Source organism: Borostomias antarcticus (assembly GCF_949987555.1).
Source record: "Borostomias antarcticus genome assembly, chromosome: 25".
Classification (NCBI taxonomy): domain Eukaryota; kingdom Metazoa; phylum Chordata; class Actinopteri; order Stomiiformes; family Stomiidae; genus Borostomias; species Borostomias antarcticus.
Genome location: NC_140258.1, coordinates 3345001 through 3363045, shown reverse-complemented (window position 1 = coordinate 3363045; position 18045 = coordinate 3345001).

Below are 18045 nucleotides of genomic sequence, written 5' to 3'. Positions count from 1 at the left end.
TTGAAATGTGCCTCAGAAGCAGGGTTCTATCCCTGGTGAAATAAAATGCCTTTTACAAGTCAGTAGAATAAGCAAAATTACATTCGCACTCCATGAGAGTGCCTTCATTCTAAGGCAGTGTTGTTCACTAAAAGCAGTGGCTCTACAAAGTGATTGTGTGCTTTTTGTGTAATACACGCTTATAGAACTAGTCCTCAGTATTCAGCTGTTTTGATTTTCTTATGGATTAGAACATTTTTGCATCCTGGTAATGAAATGTATTCTGACTGAAACTGTTGTTCAAAGAAAGCGTTTTTTTTTTCCTCCAGAAACGAGCATGTTCTGCTTGGTACTTCTGCTACTGAAGGATGTTTTATTTGGGAGGGGGACATGGGTGCGTGGGGTATTTATTATGTGTCATTTTAATGGTTTGGAAGAGAGAGGAGCAGTGAGGAGGACACGTCTTCACAAGCCAATACAGAGAGTATAGTATAGAGTAGCATAGTATAACAGATGTATCTGCCATGTCAGAGAAACGTTTAGGACGAGTCACAGGTGGACCCCTGGTTTGGCCCCCTGGTTTGGCCCCCTGCTTAGGTGGTCTGCAATTCATGATACAAGCATTTCAAAGAAAGAAGAAAAAAGCTCCTATCCTAAAACCTAGATTCACTATTATTTGGTTGCAAGCATTTTTCTTTTAAATGACCCCGAGACCCATGTTTGTAAGGGCAACGGGTGTCTGCCTGTCAAGCTACGCTGTGATTTGGATGTTAGCCCATGTCTGTACCTCGCTCTCAGCATCGCTGTCCTCCCTGCGTTTCATTGCTCTCCTCTCTCGTTGACTGTTCTGGTCAGCTGCCGGCAGCTACACCAGAGCTCTTAGCTTCCAATTTATAATGACTGTACTTAGGACATTTCTGCTTGTTTGGAGTAAAACAATCACAAAATGATGTTTTATAACTGGATTTAAAAATGCTTTAATAAATTATTGTATTTCATAAGCTATCTGATGTTGTCTGTATCTTGTGGACTTCTGTGATGTAAACACAAACACGTACAACATTATTTGTTTCACAACTTGCAGCCATACCCCACCTCCTTATGGCTAAATTATTGTTTTGATAAACAAGGGATTGGCCTGCAGAGGGTATGGGATCAAATTGATGACCAAAAATATTATGAAAAAATATATGAAAATCATGGTTCATCCGGTATATGGAAAAGTATGGAATTTGATTTGAGTAATTTCCAGGTCTGGATAAGCAAGGGGGGGGGGAGTGGTCTTGGACCTTGCAGGAATGACAGCTGATACAGTAGTTGTGGGTGGATATTAAATCCACTTATAGATTTCCTCATAGCACTGGGGTTCTTTCGCCCCAAGCAAATTGTCTTTGTGCCATTTGTGCAGATCTGATCATATCATATTCTGCCACAAAGAGGCGCCAAATATCTTTATGATTAAATAGAGGGGGGGTAGCCCGCTACTGTTGAGTGACGGTTTAAATATTGAGGGATACCCCTCCAGCTGAAAGTGGCTGATGTGTCACATATTTATAGGATATATTCTCTTTACGTTGCCTTAATGTTTGTGAAACGATCTTCGTGATTGAGTGTATTAATTGTAATAGGCTTGTTGTGCCCCCACGCCCAAGCCGATCCCAGTCACGTTCCCAGTCCCACTCAGCGCGTCATCATTGAGGTTGGTCCCGCGTCTCCTTCAGCAGCAGGTGTTTCTCATTACCATCTGACCAGCTGAAGCCAATCACCGCCTGGGCTCGGTACTACTTCAGGCTGCTGAAGACAAACGTCGGGCGCTTGAACGTTGACAACTGTTTGGCTCCCTCCGGCTCAAGACCCAGTGTCTCCCCAGCTCCACCTACGTCCTCCCCCGAACTTCCTAAGCCCCATCTCCCCGCTCCTTCCCTCCACTCTCTCTCTCTCCTCGGGACCGCATCTCCCCGTGCTCCCCTACCCAGGACCCTCCCGGACGGGTCTCCCCCAAGCCCCCAGGATCAGCTTGGCGCATTGAAGCCACCATGGGCTTTCAGGCCAAGCCCGGTATTGCAAGTCATGTCACGGCATGCGGCCCAAGAACCTTATTTCCCATGTTAGTGGATGATGATAGATAGGGCTAGAAAAGGAAAACAAAATTTTTCTGGGTATCATTCAGCATCAGAGACCAATCTTATCAATATAAACTTTTAGTTTTAGGGGTTTTGGGGTTTTTGAAGCCACCAATACCTGTATTGAGCCATTTAAACATGTGCTGTGCACGAGCCTCGGGGACGCGCTGGTCGCGCGTTCGTGAGTCCTGCGAACTCGGGAAAGCACGTCACCATAGGAAGACCCGCCCTACTCTGCCTCTGATTGGATAGGAAGTCATGTAATGACGTCGGTTAACATTTGCTATGCTTTAGCAATGAAGCTTATGATCATGCTAATCATAGATATGAACGTATGTCTATGATGCAAATGATCATGACATGTGGTTACTTTAGGACATCGTTGGAAAAGATCTAGAGGGTAAGTGGGTCAATGTTGAATAACTTAGCTAACATTACCTAATGTTACATTTCTTTATATTAACATCAACTATATTGATAGGCTAGGGAGCTATGCTAACGGTAGCTAATGCTAACGGCTTAGGGTTAACGTTAGTTAATGCTAACGTTACGTTCGGAGGTCTGATGTATTTCAATTTTAACAATGTTGAGCATGATCAATGTGACATTGTTCATACATTGATTACAGTCTGTAATCTTGTCTGGCATTATTTAGCTATAGTGGGCTGATGCTTGCTGCTGCTACTATAGCATTTGCCACATTATACATCAAATTAATCAAGCATAGTTAGTGTTATTACCTGAAGGCATTATTACCATTGCAAGTAAGCATGCCATGTATATGCCATGCCTGGAAATCAAATTAATAGTGTAATTATTCCCCATCATAGCTCATTGTACACTGATATAATCATTCTCCTTGCCTTTGCTAATACTCATCTCTTTTATCAAACTTTGTGCTAGGAAAGAAATCTGGCTGTGATTCGGCGCTAGTGCTCATCCAGGCTGTTGTCATCTCCCGCCTGGACTCCTGCAACTCCCTACTTGCTGCCATCCTGCAGCGTTGGCCATCAGACTCCTGGAGAAAGCTGCTGCTGACCTGGTGTTCAACGGCCCCATGCTCTTCCACAAAACTTCCCTACTCCGTTCTCTGCACTGGCTCCCTGCGCTGTCCCATCCAGTTTAGGACTGTGATGCAAGCCTACAGGGCAAATGAACAGCTCCCTCCGACCTCCAGGCTGTGGTCAAGCTCTGCTGCCTTGAGGTGATTTGTTCCCCAGTTGCTCCAAGCCCCCCTACGGCAGATTGGCCTGGCCATGGCTTTTTTCTGTCCTGGCCTCACAGTGGTGGAATGAACTGTGCACTGATGTCAGAACAGAGCCAATAATACACACTGTTCATAGTGAGCCTAGTTATTATTGATTAACTTGGACTGTTTCCTCTCTCCTTGTCAGTCATTAAAATATGTTCAGTGTTTCACAATACTGATGTATAACATTTCATTATTTTGTCTCAGACCATTTCTGAAACAATCATCAGTGTCAGTATACATTTCCCTCCAATGTTATTGCTTGCCCATTTTTAACCATTTAACTACCAGACTGTACAAACGAATTGCACAACTATAGTATTTTCTAGGTATAGCCTACTTCTCCACTTTCTCTTAATGTTGGTATGAAATGGCAGTCAAACTATGCAATGATGTTCCACACTGTTTCCACCCAAATTCCCAACAAATGTGGCCACCACACTGTTCAGGACATTCACAGGTCTTGCTCTCAGGGATCGGTAAAAGAAAGGGACATGGTTCCTCCATAATGTGCTAAGGCTCTGCTTAGATCAAAGGCTTGGTCATCAGAAAATATCACAAAGACAGTGATCACAAAACAATTAAAAACATGTCACCAGTGTATGCCTTAACCCTAGTCAAATTTCTAGTATGTGTGAACCATATACATGGCAGTAAACAGATCTTGAGTCATACAAACTGGAGGATGCTTGACCCATACAAACTACTTTAACTCAATTTCAATAAACAACTTCAAAATATGGCAGACAGAAGAGCTGAGCAGACTTGGTAGATGACTGGATGATCTTACAGAGAACCAAGGGAAATTGACTGGTATTAATGCTAAGAGTAATGAGGGATGAGGTGCAGCTGGGCAGAGTGGAGACAGGTGGCAGGTGATGCAGGAGATGGGAAGGTGAGTAGGCAACAACCAAGCATGAACAGGAACTGGACCACTGGCTCCCCTTGACTGTCCAACCCATCCATCAGCGCCAGCAGAGTGGACACGATAGAGCCAGAGAGAGAGAGACAAATGCAACGCAAGGTTAGTTTAGTTCCAATCGCCCATGTGCAACATCAATCAAGTACGCAGCCAAGCTGAAGAACCGAGTTACATCAGAGGCGGAGCGAGGCGGTGGCTCCGTGACAGACAGGCCTCACCTGTGTATCTGGTCCTGTCTGCTGGAGCGTACTGGGGCCAGCCGGTCTATCTTGTGGAAGAAGATGAAGGAGGGTCTCATTAGGTTGACCTGGGGAGAGACCAACAAACAGCCATCACAAGCTCTCAGTCAACACTGAGGATGATGGTCAGGTGTCCTGTCCAATAATTATACCCCCCTCCCCCAACCGCCACAGTTGCCCCATTGGCTAACCTGGTCAAAGAGAAGGCAGAGCTGATTATGTGTTCTGATTCAAGTAGGGAGTTGCAGGAGTCCAGGCGGGAGATGACAACAGCCTGGATGAGCACTAGTGACGAATCACAGCCAGATTTCTTTCCTAGCACAAAGTTTGATAAAAGAGATGAGTATTAGCAAAGGCAAGGAGAATGATTATATCAGTGTACAATGAGCTATGATGGGGAATAATTACACTATTAATTTGATTTCCAGGCATGGCATATACATGGCATGCTTACTTGCAATGGTAATAATGCCTTCAGGTAATAACACTAACTATGCTTGATTAATTTGATGTATAATGTGGCAAATGCTATAGTAGCAGCAGCAAGCATCAGCCCACTATAGCTAAATAATGCCAGACAAGATTACAGACTGTAATCAATGTATGAACAATGTCACATTGATCATGCTCAACATTGTTAAAATTGAAATACATCAGACCTCCGAACGTAACGTTAGCATTAACTAACGTTAACCCTAAGCCGTTAGCATTAGCTACCGTTAGCATAGCTCCCTAGCCTATCAATATAGTTGATGTTAATATAAAGAAATGTAACATTAGGTAATGTAAGCTAAGTTATTCAACATTGACCCACTTACCCTCTAGATCTTTTCCAACGATGTCCTAAAGTAACCACATGTCATGATCATTTGCATCATAGACATACGTTCATATCTATGATTAGCATGATCATAAGCTTCATTGCTAAAGCATAGCAAATGTTAACCGACGTCATTACATGACTTCCTATCCAATCAGAGGCAGAGTAGGGCGGGTCTTCCTATGGTGACGTGCTTTCCCGAGCTCGCAGGACTCGCAGGACTCACGAACGCGCGACCAGCGCGTCCCCGAGGCTCGTGCACAGCACATGTTTAAATGGCTCAATACAGGTATTGGTGGCTTCAAAAACCCCAAAACCCCTAAAACTAAAAGTTTATATTGATAAGATTGGTCTCTGATGCTGAATGATACCCAGAAAAATTTTGTTTTCCTTTTCTAGCCCTATCTATCATCATCCACTAACATGGGAAATAAGGTTCTTGGGCCGCATGCCGTGACATGACTTGCAATACCGGGCTTTGGCCACTACGTCAAATGGCTTCATGCGCCGGTGAGCAACTTTCATTGAAATGAATAGGCAGCCATTTTCAATGCCGTCTCCAGTGATATTATACCTCCATGGTCTCCCCCCACGCATTCGACCCAGGAACCCACCTCTCGGATTCTCCCTGTCGCCTCACCCCTGCCACTAGGGCTTTTCTTCTGCAGCACATAGCCTACACAACACTCCCCGGTACATTTAGCCTACACTCGCACCGGAAACTGACACACACACACTCCATTCATATTCCCACCAGGCACCCATACACAACTAAATAGGCTAGTTTTCGTTATGTTAGGTAGGGTTTATCAAATCGTTGAACTTGGATCCGGTCTTGTCTCTGCTTCTGGGGTCTCTGGCACATTTGGCTAGCAGGCATCGTTGGGTCTCAACAACGCTAAAAGAAAATAGCTTAAATCTATTTAAATCTAGCACTACATTTATTTCAATTAGTTGGCCGCCTGGACTAGCCGTCAAGTCACAGTGTTCTATCCGGTCTGTGACATCACGGGTGTTCGCATGGCGTAACATGCACACGTCACAGCGGCAAGGTACATCCTGCTGTAACAAGTGGAAAAGCGTCAGTGTGGTGTTTGCGATGAGATTAACATGTTGCTAAAGATGTGTCTTTGCCAATATGTTCGATAGTGCAAGAAAGATTTTTTCTAGAACCCGAGAGAGGGTGCCATGTGGACATACATCCCAAGGTCCTGAGGCGACGCCCTTTCAGCCAAACCCGTTCCTGGACCTTGATGTGATACTCTGGGGAGTTGTGTTCGCTCTCTCTATGATCCTGATCCTGTCTTGGCTATTAGACCAATGGAGAAATCGCCAAGGAAATATTAAGGTTGGTAATCAAAGTTTCATTGTACTTTAATAATTTACAATTCAAACAATTACAGAAGCTGCTCTTTGTGAAGCCTTAATGAACTCAACATCCATCTGGTATTTCCTTTATAAATTAGGATGAAAACCGTGAAGACAGTGATTGGTAAGTTCAAAATGTTTTTTGCAGTGTATCCAACTGTGTGTGTGTGTGTGTGTGTGTGTTTGTGTGTGTGTGTGTGTGTGTTTGTGCTTGCATGTGTGAGATGTGTGTTTATGTGTAAAGTGTGTGGTATGATGCATTTTGATTATACAAGTGTACTAAAATCATCAAAAGTCATTTTTTTATTCTATCTCAAAAGGGCCGAGCTGGAGAGTGTGACAGTCCGGGTCAACAGCTGCCTTGCCCGTCTGGAAGTACTAATGCAGATGCATGAGCTCCATTGGGACTGTCCAGGACAAGACGATCCAGGTTCATACTCCTATGATCCGGGGGCCTGTGGAGAAGACCCGGTGTCTGAGATGAGTAGAGGCTCCGCCCCCATGCCGTCTGGCGGCGTCGCCGAGCCCTTCCAGACACACAAGGGCAAAAGTTCAAAGGGCACATCTGAGCTGAACGTTCCGCTCTCAGCCGAGGCCGACAGGGAGCGTCTGGTGCTGCCTCGCTGTCAGAGGCTCTGTTGCAACAGCGCAGACTCTCTGGTGAACAGGGCAGCTGTCACAGCCCCGTCTGTCACAGCTCCATCTGTCACAGCTCCATCTGCCAGTCCACCACTCTCAATGACCAGGACCAGTAGAGGAGACAGCCCCGCTAGCCACTTATCCACCCCCATGGCATCTACTATCCACCCCCATGGCATCTACTAGTGTGCTGGTAAAGGGACAATCTGAGCTGGACGTTACACGATCGCCCGCGCCCCACTGGAGACAAGATCTGGAGCTCTCTCAGCGTTGGAGGCTCATTCGTAACAAGTGGGAAAAAGTCTCTCAAGGGGCGACCACTTCCACCTCGGACTCTCTGATGAAGAGGGCCTCTGACACAGCCCCGTCTGTAACAGTTCCATCTGACACAGCCCCGTCTGTAACAGGTCCATCTGACACAGCCCCGTCTGTAACAGGTCCATCTGTCAGACTACCATTCGCGATGACCAAGACCGGTAGAGGAGACAGCCCCGCTAGCCACTTATCCACCCCCATGGTGTCCAGTGGTGTGACACTAAAGGGACGATCTAAGCCTGACGTTCCACAATCGCCCAAGGCCCACTGGACACGAGGTCCGAAGCTCTCTGCATGAGATGCTCCGTCGCGAATTGTTGGAAAAAGTCGCGAACCTGACACAAACCCGTCTGAGCAAGTCCCTTCAATCACAGCCCCGACTTGATGACCCGACTCAATGACCAGACTCAGTGACCAGACTTGATGACCGGACTCCCCAGTTCCCCCCAACACTATCCACTGAACAAACACAAGACGTTATGTTTTGTGCTTTTACTGATTTCATTTGAGAGTAAAGTTTCTGAACATTCTTCTCCTGTGTTTGGGTCATATCTCCATTGTATCCTGATGCACGCTAATCAGTGCCCATCCCACGGCTGTGCTTAGTGAGCTGCATGGACTAAGAGACGTGCAATAAAATGTGTAATAAAAATCTAATTAAAGTCGCAAGCAACAATGAGACGAGGTCCTACGGTTACACGCCTTTAAGACTGACAGACAGGGTGAGACTGACCAGACAGACCTGGTAAATCCAGCAAGACCAGCCAATGACCAGCCGTGGTTTGTAGCTGACTCTCACTGGATTTACCAGTAGAGTATGACATCTAGCCTGTATTGAGGTCATTGTATCACACATTTACCATGGGGGAAATTTTACATACAATCCAGCTGCAGATTGACAAACAGGGTTTTATTGATTGATTGATTAATAATAATAATAATAATAATAATAATAATAACAATACTACACTATGTAGCCTATATAGCACTTTTCATACAACTAGCTCAAAGTGCTTCAAATAAAAATACGTCAAATAAACAACAAGCAGGTAAATAAGATGGAAGACAAAACACAATAAGAGATGAAGATAAGAAATCAAGTAAAATACAGTGTAAAATTACAATTTAATAAAATATTGTGCTGGAGATAAAAGAAAGAAAAGTACAGTAGCCTGCAAGTGCAAAAGGAGCTAGTTAAAAGCTTAAGTGAAGAGATACGTTTCTAGCTTTCTTTTAAAACTATTTAGCGAGCTGGCTTCCCTGATATCTGTATTGTGTTCCATAGCTTTGGGCCATAATTGACAACGGCTGCACTCCTGATCGGCCGACTGTTGTTGCTGGGAACTTCTAGTAAACCAGCAGTGGATTATCGCAATGTTCTTGAAGGCGTGTAATTGACAAGGGAGTTAGCAATGCTTGGTCCATTAAAGCCCATTAAGGGCTTTGTATATAAGGAGGAGGACCTTAAAATCAACTCTTAATGTTACTGGAAGCCAATGTAAAGCATTTAAGACTGGACAAATGTGCTCTCTCCTCTTGGTTTTTGTTAACAGTGGGCCTGCAGAGTTTTGAATGAGCTGAAGTCTCTCAGTGCTTTTGGGGGGAGGCCAGTGAAGAGTGCATTACAGTAATCAAGTCGGCTTGAAATAAAAGCATGAATCAAATGTTCTGCATCCCTTTGCATATGGCCGTTCCTTAGCTATTTCTAAGGTGGGAATATGAAGTTTGAGGTCACATTGTTAGCTATATTAGCGTTAGCCCTATTTTGCTAGTTATGGCTTCGGTAGGGATTTTGATAGCTTCTTCATATTATTATCATGTAATCTCTGGTTATACTGTAGGCTATTGGTAGCTCAGAGTAACTGTAGCCTACTTTGTTTTATTTTTATGTTCATTATGTTCTGTTGTCCAAGTAGGCTATTGTTACATATTAATAACGAGACGGACCCAGATTTACGTTCAACTCTTTAGTACACCATTTGTCAGACAGCATCACACTGCGCATGTGCGCAACAGTACAATAACTTGACCGTGTTCACCGAGGTCCACAAAGCATTAAGCTACCTAAATAATCATGTGGTCAATATACCACATTATCCTCCCTTTTAGCTGAGAACATCCAACTAAAACATTCCATCCAACAGGAAATATCAACCAACATGTGTTCCTTAACTGAACTACAGTTGTCTAGTGATTCTTAACTAAAACAAAATGTGGCATAGTTTAACTCTAATACATTGCTCTTAACAGTCCATTAAATATGGAATGAGTGTATGCATATGAACACAGTCCATTGTAGTGGTATGCCGTCTTATGGCCTATAGCGCCTTGGTGGTTTAATCTCTCGGTTTGAGCGCCTCAGAGCCACAGGTTCAGGCTCTAGCTGTTCTGGTGTCTGCATAGTAGTGTCAACTATTCCCTGAGAAGTGCTGCAGTCTTTACCCTCAACCTGTGCTGCCTGTGATCCAGTATCCTCTGACTCAGGTTCAACAACGGCTGTATCAGGTTCAGCAATGGCTCGAGCTCGCAGCTGATCTCCATGGCGTCTGTGTACTGTACTGGTGTCCCGCTCTCTGATTTCATACGACACAGGGCCAGTCTGTCTCACCACCAACCCTGGAATCCACTTGAGATCCCCTCCTCCCACTGTGCTACGCAGATACACAGCGTCGTCGACAGCAAAGAACCGGTCTAGAGCCCTGCGAACATGGCGGTCCTTCTGCTGATACTGTTTCCTGCGCACAGACTCCTTGGTGCAAGGCTTGAGGAAATCCAGCCTGGTCTGGACATGCCTGTGTAGGAACAGGTCAGCTGGGGACTGTCCAGTCGTGCAGTTAGGTGTAGTGCGATATTGCGACAGGAACAGTGAAAGCCTGTCCTCGATGTTCGGGTCAGTGCTAGCCAGCTTTTTCATACCGGCCTTGAATGTCTGGACATATCTCTCCGCCAGACCATTAGTTGCCGGGTGCCCAGGAGCACTTGTGGTGTGTCGAATTCCATTTTGCTTGACAAAAGTCTGGAACTCCTCAGATGTGAAAGTGGTAGCGTTGTCTGTCACGATTTGTTCCGGCAGACCATAGGAGGCGAACAGTCTCTTCAACCTAGTAATGGTAGCCTGAGAGGTGATTTGTGACATGCGAAACACTTCCAACCACTTTGTGTGTGAATCAACCACAATCATGAACATGTTGTTCAGGAAGGGTCCAGCAAAGTCCACATGCAGTCTCTTCCAGGACTCACCTGGGAACTCCCACGGGTGGAGTGGAACCTGCTGTGGCATTTTTTGTACCAGCTGGCACGTCTCACATTCCTGTCTGCTCCAGATCCGAGTCAAGGTTTGGCCACCATACATATTTGCGAGCTAGGGCTTTTGTTTTCACTATTCCTTGGTGCCCTGAGTGAATCTCTTTTAACACTGCTCTTCTCATCTTTGCGGGTACGATGACTCTGGTCCCCCATAGGACACAACCTTGCTCGGTGGACAGCTCATTTCCGCTTGTATAAAACCCCTTTAGGTTTTCCTCTACTTGGGTGGGCCAGCCTTCCATGACATACTTGTAAACTCGGGATAACTCACTGTCTGTGCGTGTCGTCCTTGCAAGTCGTGTGGCGTTGAGCGGTGCCCCTTGAAGATGCTCAGCCAGCAGTGAGTGGACTACAGCTGTAGTCCCAGCAGTTCCCTTGACAGCGGGAAAGTCCATCAGCATTACTGTGCTCTTCTGACTTGCGATAGACAATGTGGTAGTCATAGGCTGATAAGATTATTGCCCGCCGCTGAATGCGTGCAGCAGCCAGTGTAGGCAGACTCTTGTGCTCGCCAAACAGTGTCAGCAGCGGGCGATGGTCTGTAACTAAGTTAAAGTGTCTACCCCACAAGTACTGGTGAAACTTCTTTACCCCATATATCAGACCTAGAGCTTCCTTGTCTATCTGAGAGTATTTCTTTTCTGCTGGGGACAGTGTTCGGGAGGCATAAGCTATTGGTCGCTCCTCCCCATTTGGCATAGTGTGTTGGATAACGGCGCCGATGCCATAAGCAGAGGCATCACATGCTAAGGTGAGTGGTAGACAGGGGTCATAGTGGGCTAAAACCCTGTCACTAGTCAGCAGGGCTTTACACTTCTCAAAAGCCCCCTGCTCAACCTTAGTCCATTCCCAAAGTACCTGTCCTCTAAGCAGTCTGTACAGTGGTGCTAAGACTGTGCTGTGCTGTGGCACAAATCTTCCATAGTAGTTATAGAGTCCCAAGAAGGCCTGGAGCTCCTTGACGTTGGTAAGCGCAGGGGCCTCCTGCACAGCTCTCACCTTGTCCTTTGAAGGGTGGATGCCATGCCCATCCAGTACATGGCCTAGGTACTCTACTTGAGTTTTGCCAAACTCACACTTGGAGCGTTTCACTCGTAGCCCATTTTCCTGAAGGCGTCGTAGGACCAGCTGGAGGTTGTGAAGATGTTCCTCCTCCGAGCGTCCCATGATGAGCAGGTCATCCAGAAAAACTACCACAGGTAAACCTTTCATCAGATTTTCCATAATCCGCTGGAATATGGAGGGAGCAGAGCTGACTCCAAAGGGAAGTCTGTTATAAACAAATAATCCCCTGTGGGTGTTGATGGTGGTGTATTTCTTTGAATCATCATCCAGCAGCACCTGCTGGTAAGCTGCTGCTAAATCCATTTTAGAGAAGACCTTACCTCCACTAAGGGTTGCTAAAAGCTCCTCCAAACGAGGCAGGGGGTAGGTATCTGTTTCAACTGCCTGATTTACCGATACTTTATAATCCCCACATAGGCGGAGTGAGTTGTCTCTTTTCACCACTGGCACTACTGGTGCTGCCCATTCACTGTGCTTCACTGGAGATATTATGTTAGCTTCCTCCAGCCTCTTGAGCTCTTTCTCTACTGTCTCTTTCATAGCAAATGGGAGGGTTCTGTGTTTAATAAATTTAGGACGTACATCAGGCTTAACCGTGATTGAGGCTTTTATATCTTTAAGAGTCCCCAACTCCTCATTAAATACCTCAGAGTATTCATCTAGCACTTCACTAAGTGACTTACACTTTGCTTCATTCAGACACTTTATCTGCTGCCAGTTAAGTCTGAGTTTCCTTAGCCAATTCCTGCCACACAGAGTTGATCCGTTTCCCTCAACAACTAAAAGCGGCAAGTCCTCTGTTTGACCCTCATAGACCACCTTGGCTGTGATCTGCCCCAAAACAGGAATACAACCTCCATTATAAGCTTTAAGCTTAACATTAGCTCTCTCTAGTGGCAGATGTGAGAATTGCTTCCTATAAGTTCCCTGTGATATGATACTTCTTGCAGCCCCGGTATCTATTTCCATTTCTAAATCAACATCAGCTACAGAGACAGTTGCTTTGTACAGTTTAGAATCCTCATTTGTGACAGTCAAAATGGTGAACACATCCAAATCTGAGTCCTCATCAGCTTCCACATATTTTGTGTGTTTCTTTTGCTGTCCACTGCGTTGTGACTTCCTAACACCGTCTGTCTCCATCTTGGCACGACATGCTCTTTTGATGTGCCCAGTCTTGCCACAGTTAGGACATTTTGTGTCTTTGAAATGGCACTCATTTGCTTGGTGATTTTTTCCTTTGCATCTGTGACAGTTCATTGTTCCCTGTGTCCTCACCTTGTGAACGGTTGCTGCCCCATCGACGTTCCCGCCTCCCCCTCTCAATTGACGTGCATTCCTGTCGGCAGTCTCCATATTGAGAGCAATCTCAAAAGCTCTAGCAAAAGTGCGATCATTTTCCGAGAGTAGTCTCCTCTGGCAGGCTTCGTTCCTCATTCCACTGACGAACCGGTCACGTAGCGAGGAGTCTAGGTTCGCGCCGAACTCACAGTTAGCTGCGCATTGCTTCAACTCAGCTACATACTGCGCCACTGGCAGGTTAGCCTTCTGGTTACAACGATTAAAACGAAACCTTTCCGCGACCAATAAAGGCTTTGGCTCATAATGTCCCTTAAGAACGGCCACTATTTCGTCAAACGTTTTGTCTTTTGGCTTGTTCGGCTGCACTAAATTTCTCAAAAGTCCATACAGTAGGTGGCTGCGCCCATTACACTTAGCAACGTAGCCACATGCTTTTCCTATGTCGTTAGCCTCAAAAAACTGGTCCATCCGTTCGATATACGCCGACCATTGCTCATTTTCTGGCTTGAACTCATCAATTCTTCCAAACCGGGCCATTGTACTCAATAGTACCGACACCGTGTGTCTCACCTGCTGGAAAAGTTTTATTTTTTTTTTATCCTCGTCGCCACTTGTTACATATTAATAACGAGACGGACCCAGATTTACGTTCAACTCTTTAGTACACCATTTGTCAGACAGCATCACACTGCGCATGTGCGCAACCGTACAATAACTTGACCGTGTTCACCGAGGTCCACAAAGCATTAAGCAACCTAAATAATCATGTGGTCAATATACCACACAATGGATGTGGGTGGGCACCGTGAAAAATCTTTCAAAAACATGTTAAACTCTCAATTTCAAAGACAAGAAGCTCGCGTTAGCCTAGCTTTACCGTTAGCCTAGAAAGGGAAGCTTTTGCCCATCTACCTGCAGAGAACACAAAACGGGCAGCGTAAAGTTATCTTCTCAAGTCGGATCTGAGTGTCAGTTGGAGGTCTCCCACTCACCCTGCTAAATCAGTTAGCTAGCTGGCTAGCAAATAGTTCATAAGTTTTAGCTGTAATGTTATTCGTTACGTTACCAAACATTAGCTAAAACAGCAGAGCAGATACTGATACACACAGCAACTAAATGTATCCAAACTTGAGCTGTCTGGCAGCACATGTAAACGATTTTTGGAAATCAGAAATTCTGGCTTTAAACTCAGAAGCTTAAAAAATAATAAACTCAGTTGTTGGCCCTAATGCTCTTCCGTAGGCCTTCGCCTCCTCCAGAGCGAATATCCCAAAATCCAGACCATACCGGGCCAATCAGGGACTGCGTTTTAACTGCTGTCCCGCCCCCACAGTGGAAAGCAGCCCCTGATTGGTTCGTGTCCCTGCCGCTCGCTAAACAAACATGTCGGCTCCCGAAGCAAAGAGTGGTATCGTTAACGTTAGAAGAATAAATACAGCTATAAGTGCAGTTATTGCAGAAATAGACTTAACCACAACACTTAAACAAGAACAGTAGTATGCACTAGTGGAGTTTATCGGTGGAAAATACGTTTTTGCCGTCTGGATTTCAAGTGTGTATCTCTGCAGGCCGGAGACTTGGAGGGGGCGGGTCAACTGTCAATCAATCTTTACTTTGGCCAATCACCGGCAGGCAATCGTCTTGTCAATCAAAAACTCATTTCGCCTGAAACGGTTGTCAATCACTTTCTATTTGGCGAATCGCCTTTCTCTAAGGGCGTGGTAGAAATGACGCTATAGCTAGTTCGCTAGCTATTTACATTTTCTAGTTACGTAGCTAGCTAAGCTAATTAATAACGTAGCCAGCTATCTACATTGACTTCGTTTGCTATAGTTAGCTTGCTAGTTACGTAGGCCTAATGCAATTTGTTATGGAGTTAGATTTACTGGATTACATGACTGTGTGTGAGAGAGATTATATTTTTTAATGCAAATCATGTATCTTGAAAGACTTAATAAATCATGATGATAAAAGCCTCTCTTAGTAGGCTTATGATCAATGTAATGGAGGCTTGTGGGTAGAGGCTAGCAATGGCTTCACTAGCCCAGTAGTCCAGGCATTTTATGAGACAAAAGGAGTCAATATGGAAAAAATTGCAACAGAAATTATTTCAACTGTTTTAGTGTCATACATATGTTCTTTATAACATATCAAAAGTCCCCCAAAATCCCAGTGGTGGAAAGTAATGTGTGTGCGTGCGCACGCGCGTGTGATTTTCTCCCACAGGTATCTGAAGTGGACCCTCTAGCACCTGGCTGCTCTGCTATGGACGGTTCTACGTCTCAGACTGTCCTCTCCAGGGTTCTACTGTTCTCTCCAGGGCTGTAGACTGTTCTCCAGGGTTCTACTGTTCTCTACAGGGCTGTAGACTGTTCTCCAGGGTTCTACTGTTCTCTACAGGGCTGTAGACTGTTCTCCAGGGTTGTAGACTGTCCTCTCCAGGGTTCTAGACTCTTGAGCTATTTGATTAATACACGTCAGATTTTCTGTTGCAATATGTGTGAGATTCACCCCTTTTCTCTTCACCAAATGCCAATAGAATTAAAAATATATTTCTGTATATGCACTGTGATGCATCCTCTATAGTTTCTGGTTGGTGGACAGTGTTGTGTGGACATCAGACAAGAAAACATGCATAAACCTTTTTCTTTTACATAGGCGAAAATTGGTATATTTGTCACATACCTTCCATCTGCATTTTTCATTACTTTCCAGCACTGGGATTTTGGGGGACTAACTGATATGTTATAAAGAACATATGTATGACACTACAACAGTTGAAATAATTTCTGTTGCAATTTGTTCAAGGTTATGTCATAAAATGCCTGGACTACAGGGGCAGGGGAGCATCACTACTGATCCATAGCCAGGACTGGGATGTCCTCAGTGGATGTCCCAAGTCAGTCTTCTAGTCATTCAGCCAGCCTGTCAGTAGATGTGCTCTACTTGTATTGCTTTGTTCATACACTAGTATTCCAGCACAGGTTATGTTCTTGAATGCTTCTGGTGACTAGCAGTTCTCTTAGCAACCTAATTTAATCCCCATCACTGTTTTCAGATCCACATAGGGGAAACATATGGCTGAGAGATGTGTGGAGGAAAATCAACAGCACCCCACACACACACTTACATAATCAACCAAGCAAGTTCTACCTTTCTATACCACAAATACAAGTTTGAGAACCTAGGATACATACAGCCCGCCTAAGGGGGTTCTAATGTACTGACCTCCCGGCACAGGCCTGACCCTGCTGGCAAGCTGCCTTGGGCCTAGCCAAGGAACAAGCGTTTCAGCTTCCGCTCACCTGTATGCAGCTTATACCATGCTGACTGGCCTGGACTAGTCACCACATCCACAGTCTAGCCAAGTCAGAGATACCCTTGTACATTTGACAAAACAAGTGTCATACAATTAAGGTTATCATTTGTGCAGCATGTGTGCTGTAAGTGTAAAGACAAGATACAGATCATTTTCTCCAGGTTTTATTGAATAGCTTGTAGACCACACAAACACTGGGCTGACAGTTCAGTTGTACAAGGCGGACCTGGGAGACCATTCAGGACACCTTGTTTGGGTCGAGGCTCTGCTTAGTCTACTGGCCCAGGTGAACCATCAAACTGGATGTACTGACGCTGAGAATGGAGACACGACACAGCTGGCCGACACTTCCTGCACTCTAAGAGGTTAGGGTTAGGGCTAGACTGAATGTAGGTTGGCATAAAATAATACATATTTATTTTTAAATGGATGGAAAGATTCTGCCCAAGCCTACATCTTTATGTCTATTCAGCATGTCTGTTCTCACCCACTGAGGTCCCATCACCAAACATGAAGCCTGATACAATAATAAAACGGGCAGACAATGAAAGATAGAGATGGACAGACAGACATGTAGACAGATAGGTTAAAAAATTAGATTAGAACTCAGTGTTGTGATCAGACGGTACAACCAAAATGTCACCAGTGTAGTGATGCAGACAGAGTTATTAACACCTGCTCCTTGATTAGAAGGAGGTTATCATCTGCCCTCTGAAACATCCAGGACCAGGGCTGTACGCAGGATTTTTGTAATACCAAGGTCATTTAGTTGTGGTGCTTCAATCTGGTGCACTTTGAGAGCAAAATGAAGAGGCTAGATCTATAAAGAACAACACGCATCATATTGGATTAATATCATCTTTAACTGAGAGCAGTGGAGGTCATCCAGAGAGGACACAACTTAAGTGAATGTTGATGAGAACACACCATCTATTAGAAACATGAGACTAGCTCCTCCTGTCACCTCTCTCCCAGCCTGGCCTCCTCCACTCTGATGTCCATGTTGGTCTCCTCCTGTCACCTCTCTTCCACTGTGGTGTCCATGTTGGTCTCCTCCCGTCACCTCTCTTCCACTCTTGTCCATGTTGGTCTCCTCCTGTCACCTCTCTTCCACTGTGGTGTCCATGTTGGTCTCCTCCTGTCACCTCTCTTCCACTGTGGTGTCCATGTTGGTCTCCTCCTGTCACCTCTCTTCCACTGTGGTGTCCATGTTGGTCTCCTCCTGTCACCTCTCCTCCTGTCTTTTGTCCATGCTGGTCTCCTCCTGTCACCTCTCCTCCACTGTGGTGTCCATTTTCATCTCCTGTCCACAAATTAACAAAACATAAACATAAGCTATAAACACACACACCCACACCCACCCACCCATCCACATTATTTATTAAACTTGCCAGGATCT